The sequence below is a fragment of the Plecotus auritus genome, assembly GCF_963455305.1.
Source record: "Plecotus auritus genome assembly, chromosome: X".
Lineage (NCBI taxonomy): Eukaryota > Metazoa > Chordata > Mammalia > Chiroptera > Vespertilionidae > Plecotus > Plecotus auritus.
Window position 1 is genome coordinate 83,885,283 of NC_137784.1, and position 12,696 is coordinate 83,897,978.

General features: G+C 43.3%; 1 protein-coding gene across 6 annotated transcripts in view; it reads left to right on the forward strand.

Annotated features, from left to right (window-relative positions):
* FRMPD3 (FERM and PDZ domain containing 3) overlaps nucleotides 1-12,696 on the forward strand; it is a 177,989-nt gene that overhangs the window by 13,624 nt on the left and 151,669 nt on the right. The window lies entirely within an intron of this gene.

The following is a 12,696-nucleotide window of genomic DNA, read 5'->3' on the forward strand; positions in this document are numbered from 1 at the left end:
CTGCCAGTTCACTTTCCTTCCCTTTCCCATCCCACTAAGGTATCTCATGGTTTTCCTAATTTATCCCTTTACTTGAGCCAAGCCAGCCAGTGTACTATACCCTCAAAAACTAATTTCCCTATTGTAAGGGTGCAGGCAGAAGGTTATTTGCTACCTACCATCCTCCCACCTCAGCTCCAGGCCCTGCACAGCCTAGACCAGGTGTCCTCAAACTACGGCCCGCGGGCCACATGCGGCCCACCGAGGACATTTATCCGGCCTGCCGGGTGCCACTGCCTGTCCTGCTTAGCAGCCGACTCGTCCCAGGCCCGCAGTGCGCATAGGAATTTGTTCATAGTTTTTTTTTTTTTAAACTACAGTCCGGCCCTCCAATGGTCTGAGGGACAGTGAACTGGCCCCCTGTTTAAAAAGTTTGAGGATCCCTGGCCTAGACCCTCTATCTTGAATTCTGTCCTTATCTCTTTCCACCACTGAGGTTCATGACCCCATCAACATGTACTGCCATTGACCTCAGAATCAGTGTACAACTTTCTCAGTACTTGTATAATCATTTTGTATTAAAATATCAATATGAGCTTGCAGTTATATTGTTATATGAAAGTGTTTCCCAGCTAGTTCCCATCTGGGTTCTTTGAGCAATATTAAGCAGAGTGTGTATTCTGGAGTTGCCCTTACCATTTAATGTATTTCATGATTTCAAAGACATAATTTTAACATTTCTAAAACTAAAATGCTTCTTACTATTCATGGTGCATCGTAGTTTAGTGTGGGAACCCCTTTCACGTCCCGCGTGGTTCAGGGTTCCAGTTCAGGGTTCGGGTTCTGGAGAAGGCCGCACACAAATGAAAAAAGACTAGAAAAATATTAATTTGGGAAATGGGGGCCAGGCGGAAGCCCACCTCTAATGGGAGGACTACGCTTTGCTTTGGCCTTGCCATCCCTTTTATTCAGGTTTGGGATACACCCATTGCCCTTAGGCAGGCAATTCCAGTAACTGGCAGATTATCTTATCAGTAAGGATTTACATGATTATTTGGTGGGGAAGTTGCTTCAGCTACCATTGTCTCAATTAGATAGGGAGTGGTTGGTTCTGACCTTTCAGAGCTTCAAGGTTGACCAGCCTTCCAGGTTTCTTGTCCACACCTTTCTAATTAGTGAGACAATGATCGGTTTCCAGCAGTTTAGTTGTTGGCATTTTTTTCTCTCAGAGAAACCTAAGAAAATGTTACCCCTCATATCTAGAGTCAGTGAAATATGGTACTAAGTTACTTAATCTCTCTGAGGCCCATCCCTTTTATCTGCAAAATACTTACATCAGAGGGGTATGTGAGGCTTCAAAGATAATATTTATATAGCACTTAGCACTGGGCTCAGCACTTTGGTGGAAGTTCAATAAATGTCAGCCATTGTAATTCTCCAACTTTATAAACTATAAACCCCTCAAGGGCAGGTCCATGTATTTTTCTCTTCTAGCAGATGGCATGATGTGAAGGGTGGAAAAAGGTTCTCTTTCCAAAAATATCTCTTTTACTAGACTGCCAAACAGCTGAAATTTTAACATTAATCACTCCTTTGAGTTAAGGCATTATCTCCTGAAGACCTCTGTTAAAATGCAAATATGTCACTTGGGAAGGTAACACATTAATTCATTAGCATTCATGATCCCATTAGTGCAGATTAGTTTATCAGATTAACTAGCTGGTGCCAAGAAAACAGAGAACCCTAGTAAGGGGGCTAGTAAGATACATGACTTAAATTGGGAGTGGAGGAGTGAGAGGGTCAGGTAGCCTGGAGCTTGAGGCCAACTCCCATCTTCTCTTGCATTTGGGAGTTTGTCACTCTGGTCTGTGATAAACAAGAAAGGATCTTGTGACAGAAACAAACACGTGGGTGGAAATGTGAGGTTGGAAGGAAGGTTGGTCCTTAAAGACATCTAGTTCAGTCTCCCCCTCGAGTTTTTAACTTTCATCAGCAGGGCATTCGCTGCCTCGTGAAGAGGTTATTCCATTGTTGAACAAGTCTAATTAGAACATTTTTTGATATTTAGCTGAAAGCAGTCTTTCAGTAACTTATTTCCTTTTTCTTCCTCTTAGCAGCCCCTTTAAAATACAGTCATGTGCCACTTAATGATGGGGATACATTCTGAGAAATGTGCCATTAGGCAATTTTGTTATTGTGTGAACACTATACACTGTACTTACACAACCCTAGGTGTTATAGCCTACTACATACCTTGGTTACATGGCATAGCCTATTGCTCCTAGGCTACAAGCCTGTACAGCATGTTAGTGTACAAAACAACATGAGATTAAATCAAGCACAAGAGAAAATGATGCAATCAAGAGATGGGGTAAACACAAGATATATGAGGCTGCTGCCAGTATCACATGGCATACTGTTTTACAGCAAACATTTTTTATAAGTAGGAAGCATGCACTCTAAAATAATGATAAAAAGTATAGTATAGTAAATATATAAACTAATAATGTAGTCGTTTATTATCGTTATCAAGTATTATGCACTGTATATAATTGTATGTGCTATACTATTATATGACTGGCAGGGCAGTAGGTTTGTGTTTACACCAGCATCAACACAAACACATGAGTAACGTGTGTGCTATAATGTTATGATGGCTACAACATCACTAGGCAATAGGAATTCTTCAGCTCCATTAAAATCTTATGGGACCACTGTTGTATATACAGTCCATCATTGACCAAAACATTGTTATGAGGCACATGACTGTATCTGAGTATAACTATCACATTTGTCTCCTCAAGTCTGTCTGTCTTTTGACTTCTATTTTATTTTATTTATTTTTGCTAAATCTACCCAATTTGTTCAGTCATTCCTTTTGTGGCATCATTCCACAGCTGAGCTTCTTAAATTGCGTGTCCATAAAACTCCTGGAATTGTATGTAAAATGTTGACTAAGTGTGCATACATGTCTTACTCCGGGGTTCATAGCTTTCAACAGTGGTATAGGACCTAGAAGAGGCCTTAGCCTATTGACCGTATAGCTTCTTAGTCCCTTTCCTCTGGAAATACTTCAGTTTGTAAAGGTGCCTCTTAAGGTTCTTGGTCAGAACTGAACAGAATCTTCCTGGGTGCTCTAACCAGCACAGAGTACAGTGGACACAATGCTCTTATGAACAGCTTGATATTGCACAGTTCTTTTTTAAAATTAAATTCATTGGGGTGACATTGGTCAACATGATCATATAGGTTTCAGGTGTGGCGTTTCTATGTTATACAGTTTAATGGATTGATGGAAACATATTTTTTGTTGTTGTTAATCCTCACCGGAGGATATTTTTTCATTGATTTTTATAGAGAGTGGAAGGGAGGGGGAGAGACAGAGAGAGAAACATCGATGTGAAAGAGGCACATCGATTGGTTGCCTCCTGCATGAGCCCTGGCTGGGGATCGAGCCTGCAAGTGAGGTACATGCCCTTGACTGGAATTGAACCTGGGACCCTTCAGTTCGAAGGCCACAGCTCAGTCCACTGAGCCAAATGAGTTAGGGCTGGATGGAAACATCTTGTTCTCAGATAACCAACCCTCACAAGGACTAAACCACCTTTTTCAAAAGAGCAGCTTGCTGCCCACCCCTCATCGCATCACATTGAAAAGCATCAATGGGAGCTAGTGGAAGCCACTTGTGGGACCTTGTCTGGTCAGGCCACTTAGAAGGCTAGTAGAACAGCAATGTGACTGGGCAGAGCCCTCGAGTTCTCTCCAGTGCCCTAATTTTCCAAATTCTGTGCACCATAAAGAAATGCTTGGTTCACACACATATATGAGAAAACCCAGACAGGGCTGGGGCTCACAGCTAGCCCTTCTTGACACAGCAGACCCAAGAGCCTTTAGATATGGAGTTTGGGTAACTGGTAGTATCAGTAGAGAACAAGGTCACAAATGGCAAATGCTTCAGGAAGGACCAGTTCTTAAACATGCATGAGTATGCCAACATAAGAAATAGACACATCTTGGGGAGATGTGCTCTCCTCACCTAGACACAGCACAAAAAGCTAAATATTAAAAGTACTTGGGACTGTGTGGTACAGGAGCAGGGAGAAGGTAAGTGATAATCACCTATAATGTGTGACATGAGACAGCTATGCCTCCAGGGTCCTGTGGTAAAAATATATATTCCTTATAGACTGGTGGTTAATCCAGTCTAACCATTACTGCCTCCACTGTAAGCCTGCCTACCTTCACACTATCACAGTCACTCATTTAGGTGTAGATATTAAAGACTGCCATTAAAGTGCAACTATGTTATGTGAGAAGGGAAATACGTTGAATAAAACATTAGTCCTGGCCCTGGCCAGGTAGCTCAGTTGGTTAGAGTGTCATCCCAATACACCAAGGTTGTGGGTTTGATCCCCAGTCAGGGCACACACAAGAATCAACCAATGAATGCATAAGTAAGTGGAACAACAAATTGATATTTCTCTTTCTCCCTTCCTCTCTCTAAAATCAATAATAAAAAAGTTAAAAAACAAAAAGCAAAACCATTAGTCCTGTAAGCTATTCTACAAAAAGAAAAAAAAAAGAATCTGTGGCCAAATAAGTTTGAGAAATGCTACATCCCCCTCTTAGACCTTCACAATGCACATTAGCATATTAAAGGCTCTGAGAAGTCCTGCAGTAGAGAAACCTGCTAACATTGTTTAAGGTTGCCAGTATGTATTTGATCACAGCTCACCATTCTTCTCTTTTCCTTCTCGAATACAGTCATATTAACATCCACACAACAGCTTTGGAGAACTCAGATGTCAACCATAACCCACCATTTCAAACCTGGGTGCACGAATGACTTTATGTACTCAAGGTTCTGCAGAAATGAGATAAGGAAGGGTGAATTTTGTGGGGAGGCTGTACAAGACCCTTGGATCAGGGAGAAAGCACTGGGAGTCTTGAGAGGGGACCTCAAAATGGGGATGAAAACAAGACAGGGTATGGTGGAGACCAGCTTACCCCACCTCACAGTTTTTCCACTGGCCAGCTCTGAGCCAACAGTGAGCAAAGCAGAGCAGTGGTCCAAGACCCTGCAGGTGTGGTCATTGGCTTCTCAGCTGGGGCCTTTCATTTCCTGTCTGCTGCTCTCCATTCCCTCCATGGGCCTCCGGTGCAGTTTCAATTTTTTCTCAGTCTACTAGTTGATCCATTTCATATGGTCTTCTTTCCTCTTTTCTTCAGTGGAACTGAGGAAGCTTTTGAGTTTTCTGCTGCCAAAGGGAGGAATAAGAGGATGGAGTGGGGGAAAAGGCAAAAAAAAAAAAAAAAAAAGAACATGGCCTCTTCTGCAGGAACTGGTGCAAGCCTGTATTTTCTCTGCACCCTCAGAGCAGAAATGGGCACTTATATTGCCAGCACTGGGCCTTGGGGAGATGCCAAAGAGACCTGTGGAGGCAGAGGAAACTTCTACCTTTTGTCAACAGAAACTAAGAGGAGTTGAGGGTCAGAAAGGCAGGGTGCCCTCTAAAAGGCAGGGTGCCCTGTGGGAATCAGAGCAACATAAGAGTGAAGGAGTCCAGATGGTATCCCTCGAAAGTGGCTGAAGTTGGATAGGGGGAGGGAGTGATGGAGGGAGGGAAGGAGAGAGAGAGAGAGAGAGAGAGAGAGAGAGAGAGAGAGAGAGAGAGAATGTGTGTGTAGAGAAAGTATGAAGACTACATACTACATGTGTATATAAACAGTAGTCTCTTATCCATGATTTTGCTTTCCATAGTTTCAGTTACCCATGATCATAACTTTTAAGTTGCACGCTATTTTGGGTAGCATAAAAAAATCTCACACCATTCTGCTCTGTCCCACCCAGGTCATGAATCATCCCAGTACAATAAGATATTTTGAGAGAAAAAGACCACATTCAAATAACTTTTATTAAAATGTATTGTTATAATTGTTCTATTTTATTACTAGTTATTGTTGTTAATCTCTTACTGTGTCTAATTTATAAATTAAACTTTATCATAAGTATGTACGTATAGAAAAAAACCATAAGGTTTGGTATATCCATGGTTTGAGGAATCCACTGGGGGACGGGTGGTGTCCTAGAACATATCTCCTGTAGATAAGGGGACTACTGTATGTATATGCTTGTGTGTGTGTGGGTAAATCTGCAAGGTATTGAATCTTTCCTGACCCAGCACATCTAGGGGACACCTGGACTTTTGCAGGTGTGAATCAGGATTACAGAAGTGACTGGTCAGTAGGGAGAAGGGATAAAATCCCTGTAGTGTCATAGCCCTTTCATCATTAGTGAACCAGACCAGATAGAGCAGGATCATTACCTCCATGAATAGTGCAAGGTTGTAAGTATGTATGTGTTAGTGCACACACATGTGGTCACCTCTGAGGACTGATTCTGCAAAAGGCTTTTAAGTAGATCAATGTAAACCCCTACCTCCTCCCCTACTGTCTGCTACCCTGAAGGGTTTCCTGGTACTCACGACCTCCCTAAGAGCTGATCTCGCATAGTTTGAATGCTTATAATGCTAGTGACTCAACCTCCTCTCGCCAGCTAGGCAGTTTATTCCGCTGCCTAACTTCATTAAGGTTAGGAAATGGACTTTTTCCCACTCACTAAATTCTTTCTATTTTTAGATATGAAGACCCCAGGCTTGCACTCACTAGTATGTGCTTGAGTGCTCTCTCTCTCTCTCTCTCTCTCTCTACCCCCTCTCCCATCCCCCCTCCCCCTCCCCCTCCCCCTCCCCCTCCCCCTCCTTCTCCCTCTCCCTCTCCCTTTCTCTTTCTCTTTTCCCCACACCAGGTCACAGGGACCTATAGTAAAAATACATTTTCCTACTCATACGGAGATTGCCAGAATTTGCTTTGAAGCCTCAAATGTTTGGATATTGAATACCCCCTCTTGCTCCAGGACCAAGATTTCCTCTTCTGTCATATATGTGGGCTTCAGCTTTTGCCTGTCAAGATAGCCCCTTCCATCTTTCCTTTTGACATCACTATGCCTGCTCCCCTGCAAAGACTCTCTCTACTATGCAGAAACTGCAGACTCCCCCCAAACACCACACTCCCACCTCCCCTCCCCCTGATCACCCCTTTGGAAAGTTCAAGACTAGAACATCATGCAATAAAAAAGCACATGCCCACCCACATCTCCCCATCCTTGGCAGCCCAGTAAGGCAGAGTAGTGTGGTTAAATGGATGAGAAAACTGAGGCATGGACAAATGTCCCAACAATTTTACAAGTATGATCTCAGGATTTACTTGCACCCAGTGCTATGCTAGACGCCATGGAAAAATGAAGATTATGACATAGGCCTTGCCCTTAGGAAACTTGTTCTCTAGCTAGGGAAAAAACACACAAAGGAACTTCCAGGTGAAACTTCTTTTTCATTCAACCAACAAATGTTCAATGAATACTTCTTATGTGCGTAGCCCTGTTATAGGCACGGAGGAAACAATGGTGAACAAGACAGACAAAATCTCTGCTCTTGTGGAACATCCATTTTAATGTGAACATATGTTTAAAAAGCAAACAAGTAAATCATCACTACTTCTACTGAGAAATGCCAGGAAGGAAAGAAACGAGGGGCTAGGATGGAGAGTAGCCGAGAGCTACTTCAGCTGGGGCAGTAATGAATGGCTTCTCTGCAGAGGTGACATTTGAGCTGAGTATTGAATGGCCTGAGGACAGTCCACACTTCTGCATCCGATAGAGAAATCACACAGGCAGAAGAAACTAAGAAGGCTTTCAGGAGGAGGTGGGGTTTGTCTGAGTAAAGTGCATGGAATAGAGCTTTGATCACTACCTTTATGGCATTGGTCCCATTCTGGCAAAACTGAGAGATGCACTTCCATTTGAATAGAGGAGTCATAGTCTTCTCCTTGGAATCTGAGATGACTGCTGTAAAAGGAAGGGTCTTCAAGATTTGTTCAGATGACCTGACTATAAAACTCTTTATATGTCACACCTAGTAGTTTCCGATTAGAAACACTGAGGCTTTCCAGGTAAGACAAAGTCAGGAAGATAACTATGGGTGGGGAAAATCAGGAGATTATTGTAGCTAGAAGTAGAAGGTACATGGTGGCGAATAGAGATATGTAGGTGGGAGCCCAAATTATGGTTAGGATCATGAAGAGTGCTTTGGACTTGATCTAGCAGGAAATGGGAAGCTGCTGTCAATTTTTGAGCAAGGAAATGCAGAAGGAAACAAAGAAAAGGGTCTGACAATTTTTGGTAACCAGAATTCCTCCTTCTGCTTAGTACATGTGGGATCCCTTAGGGAACATGGTTATGGCCATGGACTCAAATCCCAGTTCGGCCACTCACTGATTGTGAACTTGGACAAGTTACTTAATTCCTCTGTGTCTCAATTTCATCCAATGTAGAATGGGGATATTAAATGAGTTAATCATTGCAAAGTGTTTAGAACAGTGTCTGATATTTAGTTAGTACTCAATAAACTTGAGTTACCATTATCCAAGGAGGAAACTGGTATGAGGGGGTACAGTCTGGATACTGCCATGAACCTTGAGTTATTCTGGTCACAATTTGATCAGCTATGAACATTGTCAGGGCTCAAGACCCATGTATGCAAAATAAGTACAGGTACACTTCCCTAATAATTTTCCATTAGCCTTCTACCGAAAGCTAAAATCCCCACTGTTCTTTTGTGGCAATCCAGAGACTCAAGCATTTTTAACTGATTTAAGGTATCCTCTTATCTGGCTTAAAAATTTTTTTGAACATTAGGTCATTGGCCATTGTCACTTGGTATAAAGCAGAGCTTTGAGGGAATGGAACACAGGATGGTATATTAGTTTTCTGTTGCTGTGTAATAGATTACCCCAAAAGTTAGTCATTTAAAACAACAAACATTTCTCATCTTACAGTTTCTGTGGATAAGGAGTCAGGGTGCATCTTAGCTGGGTGGTTCTGGCTCAAGGTTGCTCATGAGGTTGTGGTCAAGCTCTGTGTCAGGGCTGTAGTACCTGAAGATTTAACTGTGGCTGAAGGATCTGCCACCAACTCACTCATGTGGTTGTTGGCAGGCTTCAAGAGTTTCAGTTTCTTTCCATGCCATGTGGTCCTCTCCATTAGACTGCTCACAACATGACAGCTTGCTTACTCCAGTATGATTGATGAGAGAGTTAGAAAGAGTGCATGCCCATGTAACCAAAGACAAGTCAGCCCAAGGCAGAAGCCATGGTCTTTTTATAACATAATCTTGAAAGTTATATTCCATTACTTCTGCCATATTCTATTCATTAGAAATGAGCCACTACGTCCAGTCAAGCTCAGGGATAGGGGAGACACAAATGTGTGACTATCAGGAGGTGGAGATTATTGGGGCCATTTTTTAAAATTTATTTATTTATTTATTTATTTATTTATTTATTTATTTATTTATTTATTTAAATATATTTGTATTGATCTCAGAGAGGAAGGGAGAAGGAGAGAGAAAAATCAATGAAGAGAGAGAATCACTGATTGGCTGCCACCTGCATGCCCCCTACTGGGGATCGAGCCCACAAACTGGGCATGTGCCCTTGACTGGAATCAAACCCGGGACCCTTCAGTCCGCAGGCCGATGCTCTATCCACTGAGCCAAACTGGCTAGGGCTTTTGGGGCCATTTTACAGGCTGTTTACCACAAATGGATAAGGACTGATGGTAGGTGGTAAAAAGACCCTAGTAAAGAAGAAACTTGAAATACCCTGGATAATCGGGATTAGTATAGTTACTGGATTCAGTGGTAGCCAAAGATATTGGGTACCAAAATAGCAAAGAGAGGAACCAAAAGTTTGGTGGATGGTAGCCTGGAGGTATTTGACCCACATCTGGAGTTGCTGAATGTCCTGGGACCTTCCTCTGACCTGGGCCCAAATTTGTGCAGAGATAGCCTTCCCTGCCTTTCCCCACAAAGCCCAGCCCTTTGGGTGGGGCCAGGGAGAGGGGAGGGAACTGAGGTGAAGCCCTGGAAATCCAGTGGCAGCAGAGGCAAGAGAGGGGAATGCCGGTTCAGCAACTGCCTTTGTTGCAGTTGGGAAAGTTGTTAATTTTAGCTTCACACAAGGGGCTAAAGCAGGAGGGTTTGTCATTTCTGCTGACCTAGCCCTTGGCTGCCTCCCACAGGCCACTGCTGCCTTGTCAGCTCCAAGCCGCTGTTTGCAGTGTGGTGAGTTTGGCTAACAGTATAGAAAAGCTGCGGGTTCTGTTGGACCTGATGGGTCTGAGGCCTTGGTAGGGGACCCAGCTAGTTCTGGGCAAAATAGTGCTGTGGGCTAGCAACTGCCTGCTGGCGCCTCCTCCTCCCATTTTTGTGTTCCCATCCTGACTGTACCACTTGATTTTGTGACCTAGGGCAAGTAGCTTTATTTCTCAGTGCTTCCATTTCCTCCTTTGCAAAATGGAGATAAATAGTCCCTAGCTTACAGGGTTGTTGTGAGGAATTGTGAGCTCATGTAGGTAAAGCACCAATAAACAGTAGCTTTGCACATAGTTATTACTTATATACCCAGTTCTGACTCAAGACACCCAGCCCAAATGAGGCAGGTCTCTCTCAGCACAGGACTTGGCTGTCTTCTTTTGCTGAGGGCTTTACGTGGATTTACATGGGTTGAGCACTCTAATGATCTCCACTTTACATAAGAAGAAACATGAGGGTCAGAGAGGTGAAGTAACTTGCCCACGGGCCACAGCATTAATAAGTGGAAGTGTTGGGACCATAACCCAGATCTGTCATAGTTCCAAATCTGCCATTTTGCTATCTTACCCACAGTTAGTTGGCCCAGAGCATAATTTCAGGGTGTGATTAGGGTACACAGTGGGGCCAGAGGTTGGCTACAAATGTAGAAGGCTTTGGGTCCAGATAATATACAATTTCTTGGACCCCACAAACTTGATTTTGCAGTACAGTTTCTACTGCATCTCCATGTAGCTGAGCCAGGAGTAGCAGGAGTAGACATTCTAATTTGTGTAATGACATTCTCCTATCCTCACCCCCAACACACACACACACACACACACACACACACACACACACACACACACACTTTACTACCAAATGGCTACTTTCCTTTTGAACACATTTCTGAGATCAAGAAACAGGGAAGCAGATGTGAGTATTGGAGAACCTATTCAAAATGCTAAGCTGTGAGAGCACAGTCATCCTCCCAGATGCAGATACCCTCTCCTCATTACCAAGGGAAACTTCTGTCCAGTTCCTGTGGTGGGAGGTGAGGATTTGGGCTTGCCACAGCTTGCCCTGGCGTTGTAGCTTAGGGTAAACTCACCCTTTCCTTTATCTACAATAGCTGCAGAGAGGGAAAAGCTTGAAACCCTTGGGGTTAGAGATGAGGAATTAGGAATTGAGAAGTTTCCACAATTGAGGTTTGGTCTGCAGAGAGGGAGGCAGGGTGAAGAATATGTAGATTGGAGAGGTCAAAAGAGGATAAAGAAGGAGGATTGAGAGGAAGAGTAAAGGAAAGGGAAAAGTAAATCAAGGAAGAGAGCGTTTGAGAGACATGAAGGAATGGAGGAAATATAAGGAGGGCAAACTCAGAATGCAAAATCCAAACAGATACGGAAAGAGTAGCCTCCAGAATTGTCATACAGTTACAACATAGGGGCAACAATATCTTTGGTTGAGGGTTTTGGGAGATTTGTCTCGAAGCTGCCTTTACACATGGTTTGTACTTAGGCTGTATATTCTTGGGAGTAGCTTGCAGGGGAGGGGGAGCAGATGCTTGTTAGAGATTAACAGGGAATAGTGGTTTCTCCCCAGCCACCCTTTGGCACCGCTGCCACTAATGAGCAACACTTATAAAGTGCCTACTGTGTGCCAGAGGAGATGAGACTGCAGAAAATCAAACAGCAGGAAGTAAAGAAAAGGAAAAAAGCAAAAGGGCCTATGAAAGCTGCAACAGGTTCAATTGCCCTTAATGGGGTAGGAGAGCAGGGGTGCCGATGGAGGCTTTCTGCTCAGCAGCCTCTGGAGGGCAAGTTGACTAAATAAAGGCCTGGTATGTGAGTCTCCCAAAAGAGAATGGGTATATGTTCCAGAATCTTATTTTAGAGAACTAGCAGGCCCAACTCTACCAACAGCAGGACTAGTTCTGAATTTAGAGTAATGATACCAAATGTGTCTGAATATATATTTATATGCATATGTGCTCCCAGAGAGGAACATTTTCTTTCCTGGTACACAGATGCATTGCACACCCATGGATAACACACACAGTGTGTGAGAAAGGGATGATGCTCTTTGTCTGCTGTCTGCATGGCAGTGGGTCTTCCCTTGACCTGTGAAGGCTATTTAATCCCAGCTCTTTTTCTCCCTGAGCTCCTTTTAAGTGCCTGTTCTGCTCTCTAGAAGAGGGACTGTGGTTAGCAATGTTGTTTCCCCCACCCCCCTGCAGTTTCTTTTTCTTCTTCCCCAACCTTAGCCTGAGCTGCTATTTCATCAACAACATCCAAAGGGGGCGGCGATCATTGGTTGGAAAAGAATCTCTCAGCCAATGACACATTAGCTCAGCCATTGTTTCCAAATGCCTAAAAGAGAATGGTTCATAGATGGGGTGAAACCTCTATTGACCAGAATATTGGGGAATGGGCATTTGGAAACAGTTTTCTGGCTCCTCTTTTCATTTTGATTCATTATTGAAATTTTCTCTAAAATAGGAGGCCTCTTTCTTGCTTTATTTTTTTTTAAA